The sequence below is a fragment of the Calliopsis andreniformis genome, unplaced genomic scaffold (assembly GCF_051401765.1).
Source record: "Calliopsis andreniformis isolate RMS-2024a unplaced genomic scaffold, iyCalAndr_principal scaffold0024, whole genome shotgun sequence".
Lineage (NCBI taxonomy): Eukaryota > Metazoa > Arthropoda > Insecta > Hymenoptera > Andrenidae > Calliopsis > Calliopsis andreniformis.
Window position 1 is genome coordinate 7,615,957 of NW_027480433.1, and position 24,988 is coordinate 7,640,944.

Consider the following 24,988-nt stretch of genomic DNA (forward strand, 5'->3'; position numbering starts at 1 on the left):
TGAGCACATTTCAAAGCAATGTGATAACAATACAGAATAATGTTCAACAGATACAGCAGGAATTTGAACAAGGATTGGCTACATTTCAGAACAATTTAATAATACTGCAAAATGATGTTCGACAAGTATTGCATGTATTGAACCCTCATTCTCAAGAGGAAGATTATATAACAGACCACAGCAGTAACAACAATGTAAAAATCAATGAAGTCTAAGGAAAAGCATAGCCTCGAAAACCAACAGCTTGTAAAGGAGTTGCATGCGTCTGCACGAAGAAATTTCCCCCGCAGACGTGTTATCGTACATGGATATGATGGTCTGTGGCAAGCTGACATGGTTGAGATGCGTCCATACTCACGATTCAGTGAAGGTTATCATTACATACTCACAGTTACAGATGCATTAAGCAAATATGCATGGGTTGTACCACTCAAAACAAAAAATGGTTTCGAAGTAGCCAAAGCATTGGCAAAAGTAATTCGAGATCGATGTCCAAAAAATTTACAAACCGACCAAGAAAAGAAATTTTACAATGCTGATGTACAGAGATTCTTAAAAAAACATAATATTAATCAGTATTCAACATATTCAGTGATGAAGGCTTCCATCGAGTAACGTTTTAATCGTACTTTAAAGCGTCATATTTGGAAACTGTTTGTACTCATTGGAACATACAGATGGATCGACGCATTACCGAACCTTGTGGCTGAATACAACATACGGAAACATAGGACTATTAGAATGCGACCATGTGGTGTTGCCCCTACAATTGCTGGTAAGCTTTTGAACACAGTATATAGCCAGATAAAGATTGCTGCTTCACCGAGATTTAAGGTTGGTGTCCCTGTACGCGTCAGCAAATACAAAACCGTTTCCGACAAAGGATATACACCATATTGGACTCCTGAAGTGTTCAAGATAATCAAAGTATAGATAACTAATCCTGTGACTTATCTGCTGCAAGATTCATGCGGAAAGCCTATTGCAGGAGGATTTTACGAACATGAATTACAACGCGTTATCAATCCCGATGTGTATTTAGTGGAAAAAGTATTACGTAAGGAGGATGATAAAGTATATGTTAAATGGTTAAGGTTTGATAATTCACGCAATTCATGGATACATGAAAATAATGTACTGTAAACATAAAAGGATGTTTTTACTACAACGTTAATATAAAAGATGCAAATAAATCGATTTTCGTAAAATAATTTTAATCTATTATTGTACAGATTCTATCCTTTACAATTTTATTTTATAATGCCCCCAAGCTAGTGTATCATTTGAATCAGATACAAGATATCGCTTATCATCATATGGACTGAGAGCAATTTTCAATTTTGTTACAATATATACCTTATGCAATTTAGATCTTATGCATGACTGACGACGAGTTATTTGATATGCATTGCGTAAACAATGCTTGTAATCATCGAAATTGATCATTTTGGCAACTACATTGTTTTTGACACTTTTCAACGTTTTGACATCTTTTTTACCAAACACTTTCAAAGCATACGCTTTTGCTCTGAGTCCAATGAATTCAGTCATTATTGAATCACTGTTTTCATAATTCATCGAACCAGCCCTTTCTTATTGACAAGCGGTATACCATATATATTGTCTTTTGGATAATCGCTTGTGTCGAATCTATGGATATCGCATTTCATCATCTCATAAACATCTTCACATTGAATATAATAAATTAAACTGTCTGTGTCAGTATACATAATTTTACAACTTCGTTGGTGTAATGGACACATATAATCGTAGTGGAATATGTTTAAAATGGCCATACCAACGTAAATTGATTTGTTGAATTTAACCATAAGTTTACGCAACTCAATTGCAATTAAATTTTCTGAAAGAATACTTCTGCTTTGAAAGTTAGGTTTTGAGATTATTGCCTGTACACCAAATCTTCCATCCCATTTTGTCAGATGTTTTACATCAACATGATTTCGAACATTTTTCATTGTTTTACCAAATACTGCATTGTTCTTTAATTTATACAAATTTTTTTCAAAATCATTTGATGCATGTGTTCGAAATTGAGTATTGAGTTCTATATAATCGCGAAGCCATGGTGATTGATTAAATTCGAGAATGCGTTGTATCTTTGTAATGTGAAGACCATGATGAATACACTGTTGTAAGTTGCAATAATGTATACCGTAACGCTCCTTATCGTATAATGTAGCCAATAACTTATCCTGTTTCTTACCAGAGGATTTGGCACGTGTTGGACAAAACGGTAGATCAGCATGATCATCATGTAGATGTTGTGGATATTCTATATCAACTTCAAGAATATAACCTATCGATGAATCAATTGCAATTGAGGATACATCAAAATTTTCAACACTATCGATCCATTGAAATCCTGCATATGGTAATGGTTGACACATTGCCCATCCATATAAATTGTTTATATCAGAGTACATGAGGTACGATGACGATTTCGATGGATCATAGGATAACATATACTTATTATTGGCTTGCGCATATCTCCCAGAACATTGACTCAAACCACCACGTATACACCGCTCGGTAAACAAAACCATTTCGATGTCAGTGAGCAATTCAAAATTAACTTTAGTATGCTTTAACATAGCATCCCATATAAAACCAGGTAATGTGTAATAGTGAGCCTGATCTAGACCATAACTCTTGATACAACTTTCACGGAAATTTTCGAAAATATCTGCTAATAATAAAATATCTGTTTTTAAATACAAATCGCTGTATTCACCTAAAGTTTTAATCTCGAAAGAATGCCATATGTTCTCAGCGTGTGCGTAATCGCTTTCGGATACTATTTCATCAGTCAATGAACTGTAAGAAGATTCCAGCGATGGTAAACAAGAATCTTCTACGGAAAGACACCCTTTCACGTCAATAAATCAAATTTTTCTGTGGACAACATTTGAAGATTAGATTATAAAATTGTTTGCTTATCTTTACTGAGAAAAGACGCTAATTTACAAAGACTAGTATTTAAAAATTTATACGAATCGATAAATCGTAATCTTATATAATTTCGACAACATAATTCTTCTTCTGTTACATCTTTTAAATATTTTGTAACAGAAATATACTTTTCTTTGGTTATAGGTAGTAAATCAATGTAACCTTCAGATGCGTTAGCTAATTCCATGATGATAAAATGTGAATCATATCCAGATAAATTGTGAAAGGCTATCGGGACGTGGAATGAGTTTTTATAATTTATATTACAGTCAACATGTGTAGGGCATCTATAGCGCCCTGTTAAATGACAATGATAACTCACACGTGTTTCGTTGATATCGAATGGTTTCTCACAAATATGGTAATGTATAACATTGTGAAATTCATCCCACTGCTCTTTCGTTAGGTGCACCATAGAGATATTATTAGATAATATAGATTTAACAGTCTGTGCTAAATTCTTTAATTCCTGGATAAACCATGAAACGCAGTCTATATCGCGACGATATTGATATGATGATAATGGTGTATCATAAGAACAATGCATACAATATCCAATACTGAATACCCTATGATGTTGATATGCATGCGATATACATTCATCTGCGACACTATCCTTAATTTTTTCTAAAACACACTCGAGGTCTTCATAAACCACAAACGGAACCCGACCCTTTCTGCAATAATTGTTAACTTTGAGCCATTTATCGTCCTCGCTGGCTAGCAGAACAGTGCATTTATTCATATTCTGACAATCATTCTGATGAGTATCTAACCTCTCACGGGAATTGAAGAAGTGTAAGCATCTGTAAAAGTATTCATGTATAATCGTTTATTCTTCATAAAATTAAAATCTTAATGTTTTTACACGTTTTATACGCACCGATCACAGATGAACTTCTTTTCTTTATGTTTGCTTAATTGTGTGCCAACAAGTCGAGACAAATTTTTTATCCATGCAAAGTGTCCTATGCCATCAATCTCTATGTACAACAAATTCACATGTCTATCCCTGTTCTGATCAGTGAGACGCAATGGAACGATGACTTACTTCAGATCCTTCTTTGTTTTCTTGATGTTTTCTTCGATGCTGAATAGATTAACGGAGATATTGTTCATCGTTTCAAACTTTTTAATATCATTCATGGATATTGGATATCCGATATTCTCAAAATTAAGCACTGTTCTATAATATGGATAGGAACTTTGTTGAGATGTATGCTGTTTAGCTGAATATAAAGCGGCTGCCACAGCCCATGCGAGACATGCGTGGTCATAGGATTTTACAGAAATTACTGCTTTTTTAAGTAGTATTTCTCGCGGTAGCTTGAAATGACATCCAACATGCTTCGGATTATACTTGTTCAAATTGATTATTAAATTCAGTATTTGCGACAATGTCCACCCACTATCACATTCCTGAAATTCTTCCAACAATGTTATTGTACATTCAACAATACATCGTTCATACCACTCCTCAAGATCCGATGCGCGAAATAACTAACAGTCTTTGGTATTTAAGCTTTTCGTTTCACATATATCACCTGCTATAAATTCCCCATTAAATATCGTATTCACTTTAAGTGCAGTGTGCTTCACCAATGCATGTCTGACATGTAAAAGCACTATACTTCTCGCACCGTGAAGGAAATTACGTGGATCGATATAATCTGAGTTTATCACAACACCTGTCAATACATGATTTTCGAATGCAGTTTCTAATTCACGCCACAAGAGACCATTGTTTGAATGTCCTGCACCTTCGTGCACGAAACGAGTACGCGTCACTAGTTTAAGACTTTCAAATTGTGCAATTCGAGCAACCAGAGATTGTTGAGTACCAATTGATAATCGAGGGCGTTTCTCTACTCGACAATATTGTTCCAATGACTCAAGATATTCGTTGCAACCTTCTTCCCATGCAATGTAATCATCTAGACAATTCAAACGAACGGCTTGTTCCCGCAATTCGTGTTCAGTAAGAACAAATTCATCCATGTCCATGACTTGTTAACTCTTGAATGTAACAGCACATTTCATACAAATCTTTTATTTTACTTTTATATATTCTGATCACAGTTTAAACTGGTGTCATATGTCGCAATTACGTTGCATCTGTTTGCTCGTATAAAATTTTTGATAATTTTAGATTATGCTGACATTATGCTGACGAGAAGTCACACGCAATTCGAGAAACTAAATAAATCATATAATATATTACAAATGCATTTTAAAAATTAGTTAAGCAAAAAAAATATGTATTCTTTTTGGAAATTATTTTAACACTTATTGTATCAGTATAAATACAATGCTTACATCTTTTTTTCATGTATTATGCAATGGTTATAAATACAATGCAGATTTATGACTAGTCAGCTGTTATTGAATCAAGCATTCATTTATACAATTTATAAGAACATAAATACTAAACATAATATTTCATATTACATTCTGAGATTGCAAGTGATATATATATGTATTGCTAATCAATTACGACGAAATATTAGACATCTATTATACAATTTGGCAAAATGTATAATTATAATTGATGTAGAACATGTTGACGAATAGTTGTGATGGTAAAGTAAGGGGAGGGGAAACTGAATTCAATGGATGTGGCAGGGGGGGGGGGGGGGGGGGGATCGTTCGCGCTTCGATATGTGATACGAAAGAGAATAGGAAGTCTCCCCCTCCCAATTGATCATAACAACAAATATAAGTGGAAGGAGTAAAGCATATTTGCAATGGTCGGAAGCCAACTGAAAACATTTCTTACGGGAACTTGCCTGAGTTATTCATTAAATGCTGTGCTAAAATATAAAGTTCAATCTGTAAACTTCGTGTCACACGTGTGAGTTAATTGTGTTTGAAATATTTCGTACAGAAAAATTGTATTAATTACTATTAATTGTATACCAGAATACAGTTTTTATAAATAGAATTATATCAAAATGTGTTCTCAATATTATGAAGAAAATAATGAATCTGTGTCTCATATTCCAATCAACGAATCAACCGAAGATAATGAAACTAAGAAAATTAAATATGTGAAGTATTGTGGGGTTCGATAAGATTATGTTATGTTTAAAAACATTTAGACTTAAGTAGTTTATGACTGGGCCATTTGGGACGTTGATGTTTTGCAGACGAGTGACGATGGCCTGTAGAACCGTGTGCCAAACCCTTGGAGATAGCTTTAGATTTATTGTTTAGGTTTGGGTCGTGAGTGAGAGAGAGCATGAAAGAAATGAGTGGTGTCGACGGTGCGGGATGAAGGAAAATTCGGCAGAGTGGATTGGTAAGCCATAGGGCACAGATCAGAAGTTAAGGCGTAGAATATTGTGTGGATTATTAAAATATTTAGTCTAATTCATTTAGTAATATTATATTTCCAGTGATTATACAAATATATACAGGGTGTAACAAAAATGTTGGAGTTCCTTAAAAGGGGTGATTCAGGGGGTGATTTGAAACAACTTCTTCCTTAGCGAAAATGTAAGATGAGGCTTCGTTAACGAGTTATTAACGAAAAACACCGGCCAATGAGAGCGCGAGTTTGCCGTCCGAGCGACCGCGGTAGTGTTGAGTAGGCGCGCTAGATGCTACGGTTGTACTCCGAACAAGAAAGTCGTCATACATCGAAGAAAATAGCATTAGTATGAAAACTGAAAGCGACATAATAAATAATACCGAGTCCTTTTTTTGTTTATCACTTGAAGTGAATAATTACTTAAAATCGAGGAAAGCTACGTGCAACGTAAAAACACGAATATGTAAATTTCTTATTCGCATAACGTATAAACGAAAAAGCAATACAACAAAAAATAAAGGAAGAGGAGAACAAACTTCACCTGTAGTTTGTAAACCTGTGTCACTGGGTCACTGTACCGATCTCGGTCATCGACCGTCGAAATGGTTTATGCTAGGGCAGGCGTTTAGGTAATTTATGGCTTTATTGCTTTGGTTTCGAAGGAGACATGATCTCGGAGTGTCCGAACAAGGAATGTTTGAGGTACTTAAACTACGTGGGGGGTACAAGGAGCTTTCTTGGAAAAATTCTACCCTACCATAAACCATTTCGACGGTCGATGACCAGTATCGGTACAGTGACCCAGTGACACAGATTTACAAACTACAGATGAATTGCATTTAATTCATTAATGATTGTTATTTTTTAAATCTAACGCAGACTACTTTCAACGTTTCTATCTTCAACATTAATTCTCCAATTTTCCGTTCATTTCTTTTGTTGCATTGCTTTTTCGTTTATACGTTATGCAAATATTTTCATACTAATGCTATTTCCTTCGACGCATGCCGACTTTCTTGTGCGGAGTACAACAGTAGCGCCCAGCGCGTATCCAACGCTACCGCAGTCGCTCGGACGGCAAACTCGCGCTCTCATTGGCCGGTGTTTTTCATTAATAACTCGTTAACGAAACCTCATCTTACATTTTCGCTAAGGAAAAAGTTGTTGCGAATCACCCCCTGAATCACCCCTTTTAAGGAACTGCGACATGTTTGTTACACCCTGTATATACTTACATTATCATATACACGAGCTTGATTTAGCAAAAATCTTCCAATCCCACAGTATGTATTAATCTTACTCTTAATCTTTAAATTAAAATATTAAATTTATATGTATCTTATAAAGAAAATTGATTTCTTCTAGATCTAATTCTACTTTCAAATCGTCACACCCATGCCCTGTTCGTATCATGAGAAGTAGGTACCAGCTGACAGCAACATCCTATAAATATTTAGAAATTGGAATCGCAGTTGGACCCATATCAACCGTTGAAATTATTCTTGGTGATAATCGGGGCACTCAACTTCTATTACCTGCACCAATATGGGATGCACTCATTGAAAAACGTGCAGAAATTAAAGAATGTGTTCTATCCGTGAATTCAGATTCCCCACCAATATGGATTGAAGAATTTGTAATAGAATTTACCAAAATTCATAATGTTAAGCTTATAAAATTTAGTCTAGCCAGTATCTCCTTATATTACACTATGGAAACGTTGAATAATTTATTCAATCATGTAAAATGTATTAATCTTATGCGGTCCCAACTATATGAAAATACGCATCGTATTAATATTCAGTTTATAAATTTTGTAAATGTTTTGAAACAAAATGGTGTCACACCAAAAACGAACTTGTCATGTATTGCTAATATGATATGTAACAGTAAATATTTCGCCGACGATTCTTTGATTGATTGTGAACTACTAGCGTGTGCTTTAAATATTCTTGTCTACAATGCTAATATTTAATATTGTATAAAATTCTATTGTGATTTTACGCATTTAAATAATAATGAAGAAAAAAGTTTAATAAATATTAACATTAAATTTTAATTTCATGTACTTAGTTATCTATTGCATTCTACCTTCCCAGTCTATACTTACATTTCTATAAATCAATTCGTAACAATTGCAAATAATATATATATAATTTTTAAAATTTTATTATATTTCAAATAACTAATTTCATGTACTCAATCACATTTTTTTTAAAAAATATTTTAAATCCTTTTGTTGAAAAAAATTGAATAATTTTACACATACACACATACACAGTCTATCATTTCAAAATAACTAATTTCATCTACTTAAGGGGTAAAACCACTTTAGACGCAGAAAAGAAGCCCTAAATTTGACAATTTATTTTGGGAGTATGACAAACGGAGTAGAATTTCTTTTCAGAGGGTTTACTCAACACATATTGAAGTATGAAAAGCAATATTTTTATTTTCATTTCCATACAAAATGGCGGCGACGGGGCCCTTCGTCGAAAACAGCTTTTTTAGAACATCCCCATGGGAGGATGAATTTCTCGCCATGTATGAGTCTTGGAACAAAAGATCAAAAGATTTTGTGATCTATGTACAACTGGCTTTGGAACTATGTAGGATTATTCTTTTTAATCGATCCTGGAAGTAGTGCACTTTTTAAGAAATGAATCGGTCTCTTGCCATAAAAATGGGCATTGAATTGTTTATAAAAATTACTATGATTACTATGATTATTACGATCATCACTAAGGTTATTATTGTGACAATGATTATTATGATTATTATGGCTATTATAATGATTATTAATATTATTTCAATGATTATTCTGTCTATTATAACGATTGCTATGATTATTCAGTTTATTATTACGATTGTTATCATTGTTATGGTTATTACAGTTATTACTATTATTATTATGATTATTATATTTATTACGATTATTATTGTGATTATTATCGCGGTTATTATGATTATTATCGCAATTATTATGATTGTTATGATGTATTATTATTATTATGATTATTATGATTATTATGGTTATTATGGTTATTATGGTTATTATGGTTATTATTATTATTATTATGATTATTATTATTATTATTATGATTATTATGATTATAGTGGTTATTATAATGATTATTATGATTATTATGGTTGTTAGAATGATTATTATGATCATCATTAAGATTATTATGTCTATTATGATTAATATGTTTCTTATGTATTTATAATGGTCATTATGGTAATTTCCAGGTATATTATGTATATTATTATGATTTATATGATTATTATGGTTTTTAGTTTGATTACTATGATTATTATGATCATCATTAAGGTTATTGTGGCTATTATGATTATTATGATGACTATGGCTATTATAATGATTATTAAGATTACTTCCATGATTATTCGTTTTATTCTTACGATTGGTATGATTATTATGGTTATTACAGTTATTACTATGATTACTATGATTGTTAAGATTATTATTATGATTATTGTGATTATTATAGTTATTGTGTACACACACACACACACACACACACACACACACACACACACACACACACACACACACACACACACACACACACACACACACACACACACACACAAGCGCGATTTTATTTCCGGTTCGGTTCAAAACGGTCTTAACGGAATAATTCTCGCGCGACCGAATTCGAATTCTTTCGCGGCCCTAGCTCTAACCCAACTCAAATCCCCTTTTTGCTACCTACCCTCGGCATGCCACCATAATTTTCAAGCAAATAAAAATGTTTATCTCGAAAACGAAAAGAGAGCGACAATTATTTCATTTAGAAAAATTAATCCATGTATCAAGATACATGGTATAAAAAAGTTTCAAAAAAATCGGTGAGGAGGCACGTATTATAAATAATTACTAAATTTTTTAATCAATTTTAATCTTTTGTAAATAATTTTTGTAAATAATCTTTGTAAATAATTTTTAATGCAAATAATGTAAATAAATGTAAATAATTTTTTAATTGAAGCCAGCGATGGTACCCACACTCAAAAAATTGAGTCCAACTGGCGACCAGCGAAAGACTGGATGCGTGGAAGAGCTCGTTTTCACGACGATGAATATGCATACCGTTTATGCGAATTCTTATGGCGTCGATTTTGTAAATATAATAAAATTGGTATGATGTCATCTTTAATGGATGCTATTAGAAACGAATATACATTTAATTGATAATATAATGAATTTGGCTTTTGCACGCAGTCACCACTTAGAATGACTTCAATTAGTTGAAATTAGTATATCTTATCACTTGGTTCTAGTCCGTCACTAGGTCTAGACTAGAAAGGAAATTGAAAAAGGGAAATAATAACATTTGTATATACAGCTTAAATGGTCATCACCATATGCAATTGCTCATAGCCAGCGGCTCCGCTCATTGGCTGAGCAGCGTTTAGAAGCCAATATGGCGTCAAAGTAGCTAGTGAAATAGTTTAAAAATGCTCACCTATAAATACGCATAACTTTTCAACCGCTGGATTCCTAAACTTAAAATTTGCATTTTTGGATTCCGCTCGTCTAGTATTATTAAAATATGTAAAAAAAACCCATTAATTTTTGTTTGCCCAAAGTAAAGTTTAACCCAAGAAAATATAAGTGTGAAACAAGATAAAACTATCTTTGAATCAAACTGAAGAATTTAAAAATTCATAAAGGTATGTATAAGCACCGACCAGATAATGATAGACCTAACATTCAATGGGGTTTTGTGTCTCAGGTCAAACTGCCTTACCGATGCATAGTTTGTAGACTGAATTAGGCGACCTCTACTCACGAATAACGTTTACGTGGAGAACTATTTCAACCTGTGGTGAAATATCGAATAGTGTGTGTGCTTACATACGTGTGACTTCTCAGAATAGAGTCGAATTTGACAGTTCATTCAATATAGAAAAGGAGCTTTGCCCACCCACGCTTTAGCTCACATACTATGTGTTACGAATTAAAACATTGTAAAAAAATGTTATTTTGCATAGTTATACATATAGTCATGTCGTTACTTTTGTCTCTTCATGATATATAAATATAAACATATATATGAAAATATAATATGTTCTTTTACATAAAAATAATAAACTAACTAATTAAGAAGACCATGAAAAACAAATTCCAACTTAAATAATTAAATATGCTAGCGTTAAGGTATTTTGAGAGAGAGTTTGGGACGGTTATCCGAACGAGAATGTGTCTTTGAGGGATTTATGATAGGGTAATAGGGTCTTAGTCTGCCTGTGGCTGATTGAAGGTGCATGAGATTAAACAGTCCCGTTGGTGCCTGATGGCTGATGGCTACGTTTGGCCTTCCAGTTATTGGGTGTTGTGTGACTGTTTGAAATAAGAGCGAGTGTTTAAAGAAGGCAAGCGGCCCGACACCGTATTGCTAAAGAATGGGAATATTGTTCCTAAAGGATCTGACCACGGAGTGGGGAAGGCTATGCCTTTCGGTAACAGGACTGTGATGAACCCCACAGCACTTACCCCAACCATTGTCTAAGGAACAGATTTCTTATTCTTCGTATTTTTCTGACAAATAAATTTCAATACAATTTCTTACAAATTTATCCAAACAAATTGAATCAGAGAACCATATCTAAATTTTAAAATTGTTTATTATTATAAACAATAATTTAACGGATTTTTTGCAGTTCTATTTAAAAGATCAGAGCGTTATTTATAGCAAGTCATCTTGCGAAATAATAATTGAAACGTTACGAGTATTAAGAAAGTTAAATATATTTTTATAGATATCCTCCAGAAGAATATAGAGAAAAATATAGAATCTCGTTTCAAAAATATCAGTGACCTTGAAATCTCGTAAAAAGAATGACTGGGAAAAATTCTTTCCATTGTTAAATTAAATTGTGTAATAATAAACAGGACAAGTATGTATGTGCTCTCATTTAGCTTGTTTATATACTATAATTATTATGTTTATTTATTATTCCTATTTACTTCGAAATACTTTGAAACTTTGAAACTTTACTACTTTATACTTTGAAACTTTACAAAGATTGCAAGTTAAAGTAAGTTATTATACAACTATTACAACATATAACAAATATTGTTTCTTAGTACCATGATTTTTTTTAGTTATATACATTAATATATATACATTAAGAAGTTTTTATACTTTAATAGTTCAAATCGTTAGAAAATTGTACTGTTTAATAGCTTAATACATTACAAAATGTTAAACTTTAATATCTCAATGGCTGATACGTAGAGTATAGTTATTATTTATGTAAGTAGTTTGTCTTATTTTCTAAATATTGCAACTTGATTTATATTCTTCATATTTTCTATATTTTGGCAGAAATGAATGAAATTCGCAATATAGTTACTAACTATTACTCTTACATAAACATTCAAAAATTGCGGGCTTAATATAACATGCCTACTCCATTTTAATTGTAATTCCGAAAATTCGTAGCGTTGCAATCTACTTTGAGACTTCGCCGGTAATATTGGCGGTGACACTAAAATGATAATGGGGTGCTAGCACCCCAAAAATCAGGGACAGAAAAATACATAGGATGTTAGGTCTATTATTACCTAGTCGGTGGTATAAGTTAATAGAGTGACGTGGAATAGACAAAATTATTGGTACGGAGCCAAATAGGTTATGCGAACAGGTGAAACAGGCTAAAGAGGTTAGCATAATTAGATATTGAAAGGAACAATTATGCAGTTAATTATAAAATCGTGTTAGAGGATATATTGTATTGTAATTGTGAAAGATTTCTTCACCACTCTAGGGGTATTTATCATGGCGCGTTACCCTTTTTTTATTATAATGGGTGGTTCGCCTATAGTCAGGTCATCCCACTTTCTAAAATGAAATTAATTTTAAATAAAACATAACAAAAACATAATTTTTGTATTCATTATTAAATAAAGTATTACATTTTGAAATAATAATAGTAGATAATCTTGAATAATATTAATAAGAAAACATAACAAAACGTACTCTTGAAATACTACCAGTAAAACCTTAAATCTTGTGAAATAGTACATACTAAGCAAATAAATAAAACTCTATTAATGTATTAAAACATATTGAAAAGAATAAGTTGAATATATATACATCAAAATTGATGTTTTAAGAAAAGTGAAATTAAAAGAACATCGTTGAAAATCTACTTCCTATTAAAAGATTTCTAATTTTCGATTTTTAGAATAGATGGCTGCACGCCATTCCAACCGACTATTATTTAGAGTTTTTACATAATTGCTTGATAAAATATATGAAAAAATTGATAATAATTGAAACAAAATACTGTGGTAAGTTTGTCCACAAACGCATGTATCTGAAAATGCTAAATAATGCATATCTGCTTGAATACTAATATATGTTAATTTACATAAAATGTATTTATGATTTTCAGATTGTAAGAATTGAGATTCTAAATTACCATCATTTATTTTGGCATCCAGTAGTGCATACATATGAATAAGTGCGGTTATCACTTCTTCAGTGGGAAGAGAAAGGCCGCCTCTTTGTAAGTGATCAAAATATATATCGCCTATAGTTTTACCTTTATCCTCCACAATTAATAATCTACATATATTGCAATTTCATTTTTTAGCAGCAGGTTGGGATGCATACTCGGATATGTAAATTTTAATGGAATCATCAACAACACAATCGGACAAATATGCAGAATCAAAGATTCCCAAGAAACCAGTTACATCAATGGAAAGATCGGTACTGTTATCATTCGAAATTTATTTTTGATTTCAGTAAAAGAAAACGAACTTGCCGATTTTGTAAATGTACGTTTCAATCTGATATTTTTTCTGCATGAATTGCTTCAGTATACGATATATGATAAATACAACCAGATAAAAGTCTATAATTTCCAAATCGTTTCTCTAATTCTTCGGTTGTAAATTTTCCAGCTAGAAAATATAATATATCAAAATTTTGTAAACAGTACTCTGTAAGTTGTAAAAGAACTGTAGTACTGTGATGCAGAGCTTTGAAAGTATCTAATGTTAAGTGGCCATTTGTCTCTAAATTTTGCCAAGAACATAACCATATTAAAAATTTCTTTAAAAATTCACATGTAAAATCATTGACATTCAAAATCGGTTTACAAGCTTCGTTTCTTTTCCTGTTGCCTTTCACAGTACTTGTATTATTCACGATGTTCCACCAAATGCGGTATATTGGAAAGAATAAGTTGAATATATATATACATCAAAATTGATGTTTTAAGAAATGTGAAATTAAAAGAACTTCGTTGAAAATCTAGTTCCTATTAAAAAGTTTTTAATTTTCGAGTTTTAGAAGAGATGGCTGCACGCCTTTCCAACTGACTATTATTTACAGTTAATGCAATATACAATAATTAGTAATAATACAATAAATTATTTTCTTTCGTTCAGTAAGTGGTGTAAGTTTAATACAACAACAGAAATAATGAATAAACTAGGATAAATATTGATAAATATATATAAAATATAAGTATCATTAAATAATCAGCGGTTTGTTGTTCGTGTTGAGTTTTATTTGGCTTTAGGATAAACATCAGAGTGTCATAGATAATTAATCACTTGATAAATTTTACTAAGTAATTTGTAAATGGTTTCATTCAAAATGTCAAAATTGATTCGGAAAGACCCTTTTCAATTTCATTATTAATTTTATACATCGATTTAAGTAAAAAAGTATACCTAATCTTATAGAAATATGATAAAAAATATATTCCTTTCAGAAAAAAGATAAATTTATTAAATAAAAATTTTTGGGGGTGTTTATTAGGATAATAAAATAATCAATAACCAAAATAAATCCCTAATAAATAAATTAATAATATAAATATTTTATCATAAAAATTCAATAAGATAATGTAAACTTTAAAGATTAGATAAAAAATAAGTATTCCCATAAAAATAACTATAATAAACAAAAAGGAAATACATAAATTAATATATAAAGATTCATAATATACTCTATAAGTAAAATTTTTAAATTCAAAAGGATAAAAGATTTATAAAACTAAACGAAATGAGTATCTTAGTGTAAACACCATAGACATATAAAATATACAAAATATTGTAATTCTAATATCTCTATTAAAAAAGAAATATTCAATAATTATATCGTTAGAGAGAAAACCTGACAAAAAGAAAAACCTGCATAGACTTAATTTTCCAATTAATAGAACTATACTATTTAAAGGTATTAAAATTCTCATAGAATTAAAATTTCGAATATCTTGGTTATTATTAGATATATGAATAAATCTTCCTGCACATATAAATATTATTGATTTAAATAAAGCACGAATAACTAAATGAGAAAAGGCTAAATCCACTAACCCTACAGATAAAATTCTTATTATTAATCCTAACTGACTTAAAGTTGATAGGGCAATAATTTTCTTTAAATCATATTCAAAATTAGCAATAAAACTAGTCATAAATATAGTAAAGATTGAGATAAATAAAATAACGTTATTATTTATTGTAAACACTGAACTCTAATAACGGATTAATAAATAAACCCCTGCAGTAACTAAGGTTGAAGAATGAACTAAAGTAGAAATAGGGGTTGGAGCTATTATAGCTACAGGTAACCATGATGAAAAGGGTATTTGAGCTCTTTTAGTTGAAGCACCTAAAAATATGAAAAATATTATAAATCTATCTATTTCATAAAATATTAAATTTCACGACCCATTTGCGGAATTTGAAACAATCAATATTAAAAATCCAACATCTCCAACCCGATTACATAAAATTGTTAAAACTCCAGAATTAAAAGCTCTATATCTTTGATAATAAATAATTAAACCAAAAGAAATTAAACCTAGCCCATCCCATCCTAATAAAATTGATAAAACTCTGGGACTTAAAGTTATTAAACATATTGATAGAATAAATAAAATTAATAAATAAAAAAACCGACAAATTCTTTTATCTGACCTTATATATTCAATTCTGTAAATTATTACGCATGAGGAAATAATAGAAACAACTCCGATAAATATTAATCTAATAAAATCCAAATAAATTCTAAATTTTATACAAAATAAATTTATTAAATCCCATTCTAAAATAATCACATATTTAGATGTATATAAATATAGGCCTAAAAATAGGTATAGTACTCCAGAAAATAGTATGAATAAACTAATTAAAAACATTTTTATGATAATTTAAAATATAAATACATATATCATAGACACCACAAGTCAATATTTTAATTAAACTATTTAAAGAAAATATATTTAAAATTAATATGAAAAAATAATTAAATTTAAAAATATAAAATTTAGGGGAATTCAATGCATCAATAAAATATAATAATCTAAAATATTAGCATTAAAAATCTTTAAAAAAAAATTTATTTTTCCATGTTGAACATAAATATATAAATATAATGAGTAACAAAATCTAAGAAAACAATAAAAAATTAATAAATAAATCAAATATTTGAATCATAAGTAAATAATTATTAAAAAAAAAATACCTCACCAACTAAATTTAATGAAACAGGAGCAGATATATTAGATGTACAAAATATAAATCAAAATATAGATATTGAAGGCATTAACGCTATTATCCCCTTATTTAAAAATATAATCCGTCTCCCTGAAGATTTATAACACAAATTTACTAAATAAAATAAACCCGAAGAACATAATCCATGAGCAATTATAATAATATAACTACATACAAATCCTAAAAGTATTTCAGTTATTATAGATCTTAATAAAATTCTTATATGAATTACTGAAGAATAAGCTACCAAAATCTTTATATCACTTTGACGTAAACATAAAATTGAAACAATTAGCCCCCCAATTAATCTAAATACTAAACTTACCAAATTTACAAAATAAAAATTAGAATAAAAAATATATATAAATCGCAATAAACCATATGTTCCTAATTTTAATAAAATAGCTGCTAAAATTATTTTTCCAAACACAGGGGCTTCAACATGAGCTTTTAATAATCATCCATGTAGTATAAATATAGGAATTTTCACTAAAAATGAACTTAATATATAAATAAGTATAAAAATATTTAAATTATAATCTATTATTTCTACTAAATTTATTAGGGCTAAATTATTCGAATAAATAATAATTAATAAAAAAACCAGTAAGGGAAATGAAAAAAATATTGTATAAGACATCAGATAATAACCAGCTAATAATCGTATGTTACCTGTCCCTCATTTTACAATAATTAAACATATAATAATTAACCTTACCTCAAAAAAGAGATAAAATATTAAAAAATTTACTGTTAAAAATGTAAAATATAAAACAATCGACAAAATCAAATTTAAATTAAAACAAATTCTAGATAAATTTATTAACAAAATCAAATTAAAAATTCATAAATTTAAAATAACTAATATAAATGAAAAAAAATTGAAGCCAAAATTAAACCTAATTGTGTTTCAGTATATTTCATTTCTAAAATTGAATAATAGTATAAATCTAATAAACATCAAAATAAAAATGTAAATTTTTAAAATTTATTTGAATTATAAAGAAAAAGTAATACCAAAATTATTAAAAAAGCTTTTATCATGTTAAATTTAATATTGAAATTCTTTGATTCCCATAAAAATAAGTACAATTAACTAGAATTCTCAAACCAATAACTCTATCGCTCTCAGAAAATACTATAAAATATATAAAAATTCATTCGTTAGAATAAATTTCAAACATAAAGATTATTGATAGTATAGGAATTACAAAAAATTGTATACTAATCTATATTATCAATAAATCACTCTTAAAAACGAAAATCAACATAAGATTTAATAAAATTAAAATAAGTGAATAAGCGATAAAATAAAATCATTATTTTAGTTAAATAGTTTAATCCAAAACATAAATCTTGTAAATTTAAAATATCATATAATAATTTTAACTAATTAACCACAAAATACTTTATTATACAAAATACATAATAATTTTATTTTCAAAAAAAAATTAAATAGATAATTATCATTAATCTCCAAAATTAATATTTTAATTAAACTATTTTTTGAATCAAATAAAATAAAATAAAATAAAATGATAATATATATTAAATATATATCAAAATAGCAGAATATCTTGTTGGTGTCCAATTTTGATTTCAAACGAATAACAAATTGAAAATTAGTTTGTTATTTATACGACAGAACCTAATAGATAATAAGAAATAAACTTACATCAAAGGTTAATAAGGAAGTAACTAGTAAAGTTAGATAAGGTCCATAATTATATAAAATAATATTTATTTCAATCAATAAAATGAATCATTAATCTTATAATAAAATTAAATTAATCATTAGTCATTAAACGCCTTCTGTGTACTAGCAAGATTTCCACCCATTTTGGTAAAGATCAAAGTAAGAAAAGAACTTTATGAAATAAAAGAAAAGGATAATGCTGGAAATAGTAAAATTAAAAATTTAGCCAGAGTAACAAGAACGATAATAAATTAAGGTGTCACAAACCTCGTTATAACGAAGAAGCATACACAGATGAATAATTCAATAAGAAATTAATAGAAAGTTACGTATCTAGCCTTACACAAGGGAAAGGAAAATATGAACAAGACCTGGAAAAAGAAATCAAATTAACTAAGGAGAATACAATCAAAGAATGGCAAAATATATGAGAGGAATCTAACACAGGAATCTGGACTAAAAGGCTGATTAGGGATATTGAGAAATGGGTCACAAGAAAGCACGGGTATGTAAATTTTTATACCACACAGATACTTACAGGTCATGGTTGCTTCAACCAATATACGAAAAAGAAATAGGTGAATACCAAACGGATCACTGCTGGTACAGCTGTCAAACACAAGATGATGCGCAACCCACTCTGCTTTACTGTAAGAAATGGAAAGATCAAAGGCAAAAATTAACGCACAATCTAGAAATTAATATCCAATGAGAGCCTAATGAGATAATTGATGCAATTATCCCAGACTAAAATAAATGGAACGCTTTCCAAAGTTTCTGTCCAGAAGTACTGAATAAAAGACAGGCCGATGAAAGAGTAACACAAAAGACTGAAAGAGAGAACACTACAATATGATAATCTATTGTACTGTAAGAATAAGATACATACCATCTATGGGTAACAAATTAAAAGTAAAACCCTCAGGAAGATAAATATAATATAATTTAACAGAAGCGAACGCAAACCTGAAACAGGAAAGAAATATTAACCTAATTAAAATATAGATAATAATTTCCATTTAATTAAAAATAGAGAGATTGTGAAACAATAAACGTGATATATTGTATTACAACAATATTAGTACAATAAGAGTCCTTACTAGTGAATGTAATCTAAAGAGGTGCGAAGAGTTTTGGAAGCAATGCAACTAAATTAACTAAAATATAAATAATAGTAAACCGTGAAATTAAATAATAACGTACCAAGAAATGCATAAACTTTGAAGACGCTGTCAAAGCTAAAAACCGTAAGTAACGAATCTAGTAAATCATTATAACAGAATCCAAACAAATGACAGATCGACTAGATGGATAACCTAACACCGCACAACCCAGTCTTCAGTTTCAGACGCTGGACAACCAAATTGGACAATTGGGGCCGCAGAAATCGACTTCAGAAGCAAAAAATTCAGAATGAATTTGTAGTTTTTCGATCCTAGGATAGAGTCAGATGCAGTGGACAGCAAAAGAATGGTTATATTTACGTTCCGGACACCCTAGGCTTCCGTTAGAGGCGCTGCTCAACCAGATCGGACAATTAGGGCCGCTGAAATCGACATGAGAATCATAAGATTGAGAATAAATAAGCAGTTTTTCCATTCTATGGCAGGTTTTGTCGCAATAAAAGGCAAAGTAATGTTTATATTTACGTTCCACACAACCCAGGCTGCAGTTTGAGCCGCTGCTCAGCCATATCGGACAAGTAGGGCCGCTGAAATTGACTCCAGAAGCACAAAATTCGGAATGAATTTGAAGTTTTTCGATCATAGGATAGGTTCAGATGTAATGGAAAGCAAAATAATGTGTATATTTACGTTCCGCACAATCTAGGCTTCAGTTAGAGACGCTACTCAACCAGATCGGACAATTAGGGCCGCAGAAATCGATTTGAGAAGCATAAAATTGAGAACAAGTAAGCAGTTTTTCGATCTTATGATAGATACCGATACAGCGGATGGCAGAATAATGATTGTATTTAGTGTAATAGTAATTTAGTAATAATTTTAATTCCATAAACTTCAAAAATTTATATGCTCATACACTAAAATATAAAGATTTAACAAAAAATTAACCATGATAAAAAATTTTTATTCTTATTTTTCATCTATAATAATTATCTTTTTATCGCTGTTTTCTCTAATATTAAACAATATATTTTTCATTTGACTAATTATAGAAATTACTAACTTAATTTTTTTATCATTATTAACTATTTCGAAAAATATGAAAATTAGAGTTCTTTATTTTTTTATTTCATTTATTAGAAGATCTCTAATTTTAACGGGAATTTTATTTAATAATTTTAATGTATACTCATCAATCCTAATAATAATGGGGACTTCATTAAAATTCGGGATTATTCCATTTAATGCTTGATTTAATTTTATATTTAAATCAATTAATTTCATAATTGCATTTTTATTAATAACAGTCATAAAATTAATTCCTTTTATTCTTTTAATAAATTCAATCCCTATAAAAGAATTATTAATTATAATTACTCTAAATTTAATTGTATCACCGCTATTAATATTAAATAAAAATTCTTTAATACTAATAATATCATTTTCTTCAATTTATCAAACTTCATTAATAATAACATTATGTTTAAAAAAGAGTTAATATATATTGAGAACTCTATTTCGTTACGAAAAGCCGTTGTATGTTGATCGACGTGCCCAACCGAAGGTCGCCTTCGGTTGGGGATTCAGTGTCACTAATAACAAACACGGTGAATTTGACGAAGGACTCGTTTTTAGAAAATTACAGTTAAACTCGAACAGGTGAACGACCTGTGTCAGCTGTTCGAGCCTGAAGGAAAGAGAGAGAAAGTTGTCGAAGATTAGAAAAGGACACAGTTTGATTAGCGAGCGCCGCGTGGTGGCTAACGAGCGTATTCCGCGCTTTCGCGGAGACACGCGCAACTTTCGCAGTCAGTCTTGTGCCAGTCTTTGACAGGTAACAGTTCGATCAGTAGAAGTACAGCCATTTCGAGGTTACTTCAAACAGAGCTTCTTGGTTTCTCCAACAAGCTCGAAGTACTCGAAGAGCAGAATCCTCACTGACCGAACGATCTTCTCTTGCGGCTTAGTCTATTCGTCTGTTCGATCAACACGTATTATACGTGCGACAGACGAATCAGCTTGCAAAAAAGAGATTGCAAAAAACGATTGAACACACTCTTGGAATTGGTGATTTTCACGATTCTCTGAGTTTGCATATCGTCGGAAGAGCACCGAACCCACTGCTCAGTAGCCTTGTTTGACGGGCAAATCCAGACAGAGTAAACGTAAGTGCCTATCACCTCTACGTTACTCGCGCCTCACTAACCGTTTAGAAGCAACCCCCGTGTGACGAATAGATGCACACGGCGAGGTGAACGGTGTAGTGGAGTCTCTGGCCGTCACCTGCCTCTGAGCCTAGCACCAGCTAGGGACAGTGCATTTCAACGCTCGCGAACCTCTGCTCTCGCAGAGATTCAACCGACGTGCACCTCTTTAAAAGGTGCATAAGACGTGGAGAAGAGGTTTCTCCTCTCTACGCACTTGCAGGTCGACGATCCCTTTAATTTTAAAGGAAAGTCGATCACACAGTCCACTGCTTTACCTTTGCGTTACAAGCAAGGTATTGCTATCCCCTCCATACAGGCTTGTTGTCACAGCCAGGAGTCGATACTATTTGGTATAGCTTGACTTACGCTCTCGCTTACCGTCGCGGTTCTGCCGCTATTTTCGTTTCAGACGCCAACGTCGCTGACCGGCGTTCAAAACCAAGGCCCTCGGAACCACGCCAACAAACCAAAGGAGCCGCCGAGGACCTCATCCACCCCCAGCCCCCAAAGATAAAGAGTGACTAAATAAACGTCGTACTTAAGTCCTTTTAAGGGCCGACTTAAATTTAATCGAGTATTTGTTTCTTTCTGTACCCTCATTCTCACCTTGTCCGGACCCCAGTTAGATCACTTCCTTTAAGCGATTCTAACACATTAATATATTTAAATTTTTATATTTTTATTGTTTACTTCATCATATATTCAGTATTATCATATAATATAATCTATTTAACCATAGATATAAAATTAGAAAATAAAATAGAAATTATAATCTTTAACAATAAATCAAAACTTACATTTTTTTATTTATTACTAACATATATACTTATTCCACCAATAGGAGTATTTTCTTTAAAATGATTAGGGTTAGAGAACTTAGTAATTAAACTTAATAGTTTTATTCTTATCCTATCTATCATTATTGTAATATCAAGACTATTAATAATTTGAAATTATTTAAATTTTATTAATAATAATTTATTCAATAAAAATTACTCAAATATATTCTTAAAATACAAATATATAGATATGTGAATTTTATTCATTATAAATATTATAGTAATTATATTTAGAATCATATACATTTACTTTAAAATCTAATTTCTAAAAAATTATATTTTATTTTTAAATTTGCAATTTAATATTTTGATTAAACTATAGAAATTATATTAATAGTATTAGAAAATTTTATTTTCATAAATAAATTTACAATTTATTCCTTTTATCAGGCATAATACTCTAATACTTTATTTAAAGATTTGAAGTTAATTTTAAACTATTAATCTTCAAAATTAAAAATATAAATTTTATTTTATAAATCTTAATTTCTTCGTGAATAAAAAAATGATTATACTCCACTAATCATAAAAATATTGGCATATTATATTTTATATTCGCTATATGATCAGGAATAATTGGTTCATCCATAAGATTTATTATTCGATTAGAATTAAGAAGACAGGGGCATGAATTAAAAATGATCAGATTTATAATTCAATTGTAACGTCTCATGCTTTTGTTATAATTTCATTTTATGGTTGTACCATTCATAATTGGAGGTTTTGGGAACTGATTAGTTCCCTCAATGATTGGAGCTCCAGATATGGCATTTCCACGAATAAACAATATAAGATTTTGATTACTACCTCCTTCAATTTTTTTTATTATCAATAAGAAATTATTTAAATTCAGGATCAGGCACAGGATGAACAATTTACCCTCCATTATCATCATTTATATACCACCCATCATCATCTACCGATCTAACAATTTTTTCCCTTCATATCGCCGGAGTATCATCAATCATAGGGGCTATTAATTTTTTAGTGACAATTTTCAATATAATAAATTATTCGTTACAATACGATCAAATACCTTTATTCCCATGATCAGTTGTAATTACAGCAATTTTACTTTTACTATCACTACCTGTTCTTGCTGGAGCAATTACAATACTTTTATCAGATCGAAATTTAAATTCTTCTTTTTTTGACCCTATAGGAGGGGGTGACCCAATTTTATACCAACACTTATTTTGATTCTTTGGACATCCAGAAGTTTATATTCTAATTCTTCCAGGATTTGGACGAGTCTCACATATTATTTTAAACGAAAGAGGTAAAAAAGAAACATTTGGAAACATAGGAATAGTATACGCAATACTAGGAATTGGTTTTCTAGGATTTATTGTATGCGCACATCACATACTTACTGTTGGAATAGATGTAGATACTCGCGCTTATTTCACATCAGCAACTATAACTATTGCCATTCTCACTGGCATTAAAGTTTTTAGATGACGAGCAACATTCCATGGATCAAAAGTTTACGCAAATCCAACAACTTTATGATCTATGGGATTTATTTTTTTGTTTACAATAGGAGGATTAACAGGAATTATATTATCAAATTCATCTATTGATATTTTACTTCATGATACATACTATGTTGTAGGACATTTTCATTATGTACTTTCAATAGGAGCAGTATTTAGAATTATTGCAAGATTAATTCACTGATATCCTTTAATTACTGGATTAACACTAAACAAAAAATTTCTTAAAATTCAATTTTATTTTATATTTATTGGAGTAAATGTAACATTCTTCCCTCAACATTTTTTAGGATTAATAGGAATACCACGACGATATTCAGATTACCCTGACGCATATTACTGTTGAAATTTTTTATCTTCACTAGGATCATTAATTTCAATTAATAGAATAATAATATTTATTTTTATTATATTAGAAAGATTTATAGTAAAACGATTAATTTTATTTAAATATTTTCAAAATTCACTTGAATGATTACAAAATTATCCCCCATTTGAACACCCATTTAATGAAATTCCTTTGAATTTTAAAAAAGAAAATAAAAAAAAGAAAATTTAATTTTAAGCTTATAAAATTTATAAATTAAAAATTAAATTTAATATGGCAGATTAGTGCGATGAATTTAAGCTTCATATATAAAGATATATTTCTTTTATTAAAAATTGCTACATGAAATATATTTTCACTTCAAGATCCTAACTCTCCTTTTGCTGATAATTTAGTTGTATTTTATAATATTACTATATATAATATTATCAATAATTATTTCGATAACATTATTTATAATAATAAATAT

General features: G+C 30.0%; 2 pseudogenes; both read right to left on the reverse strand.

Moving 5' to 3' along the window:
- Positions 1-201: 201 nt before the first annotated feature.
- LOC143187437 (uncharacterized) lies at positions 202-2,564 on the reverse strand (annotated as a pseudogene).
- LOC143187431 (uncharacterized) lies at positions 1,243-1,763 on the reverse strand (annotated as a pseudogene).
- Positions 2,565-24,988: the final 22,424 nt, after the last annotated feature.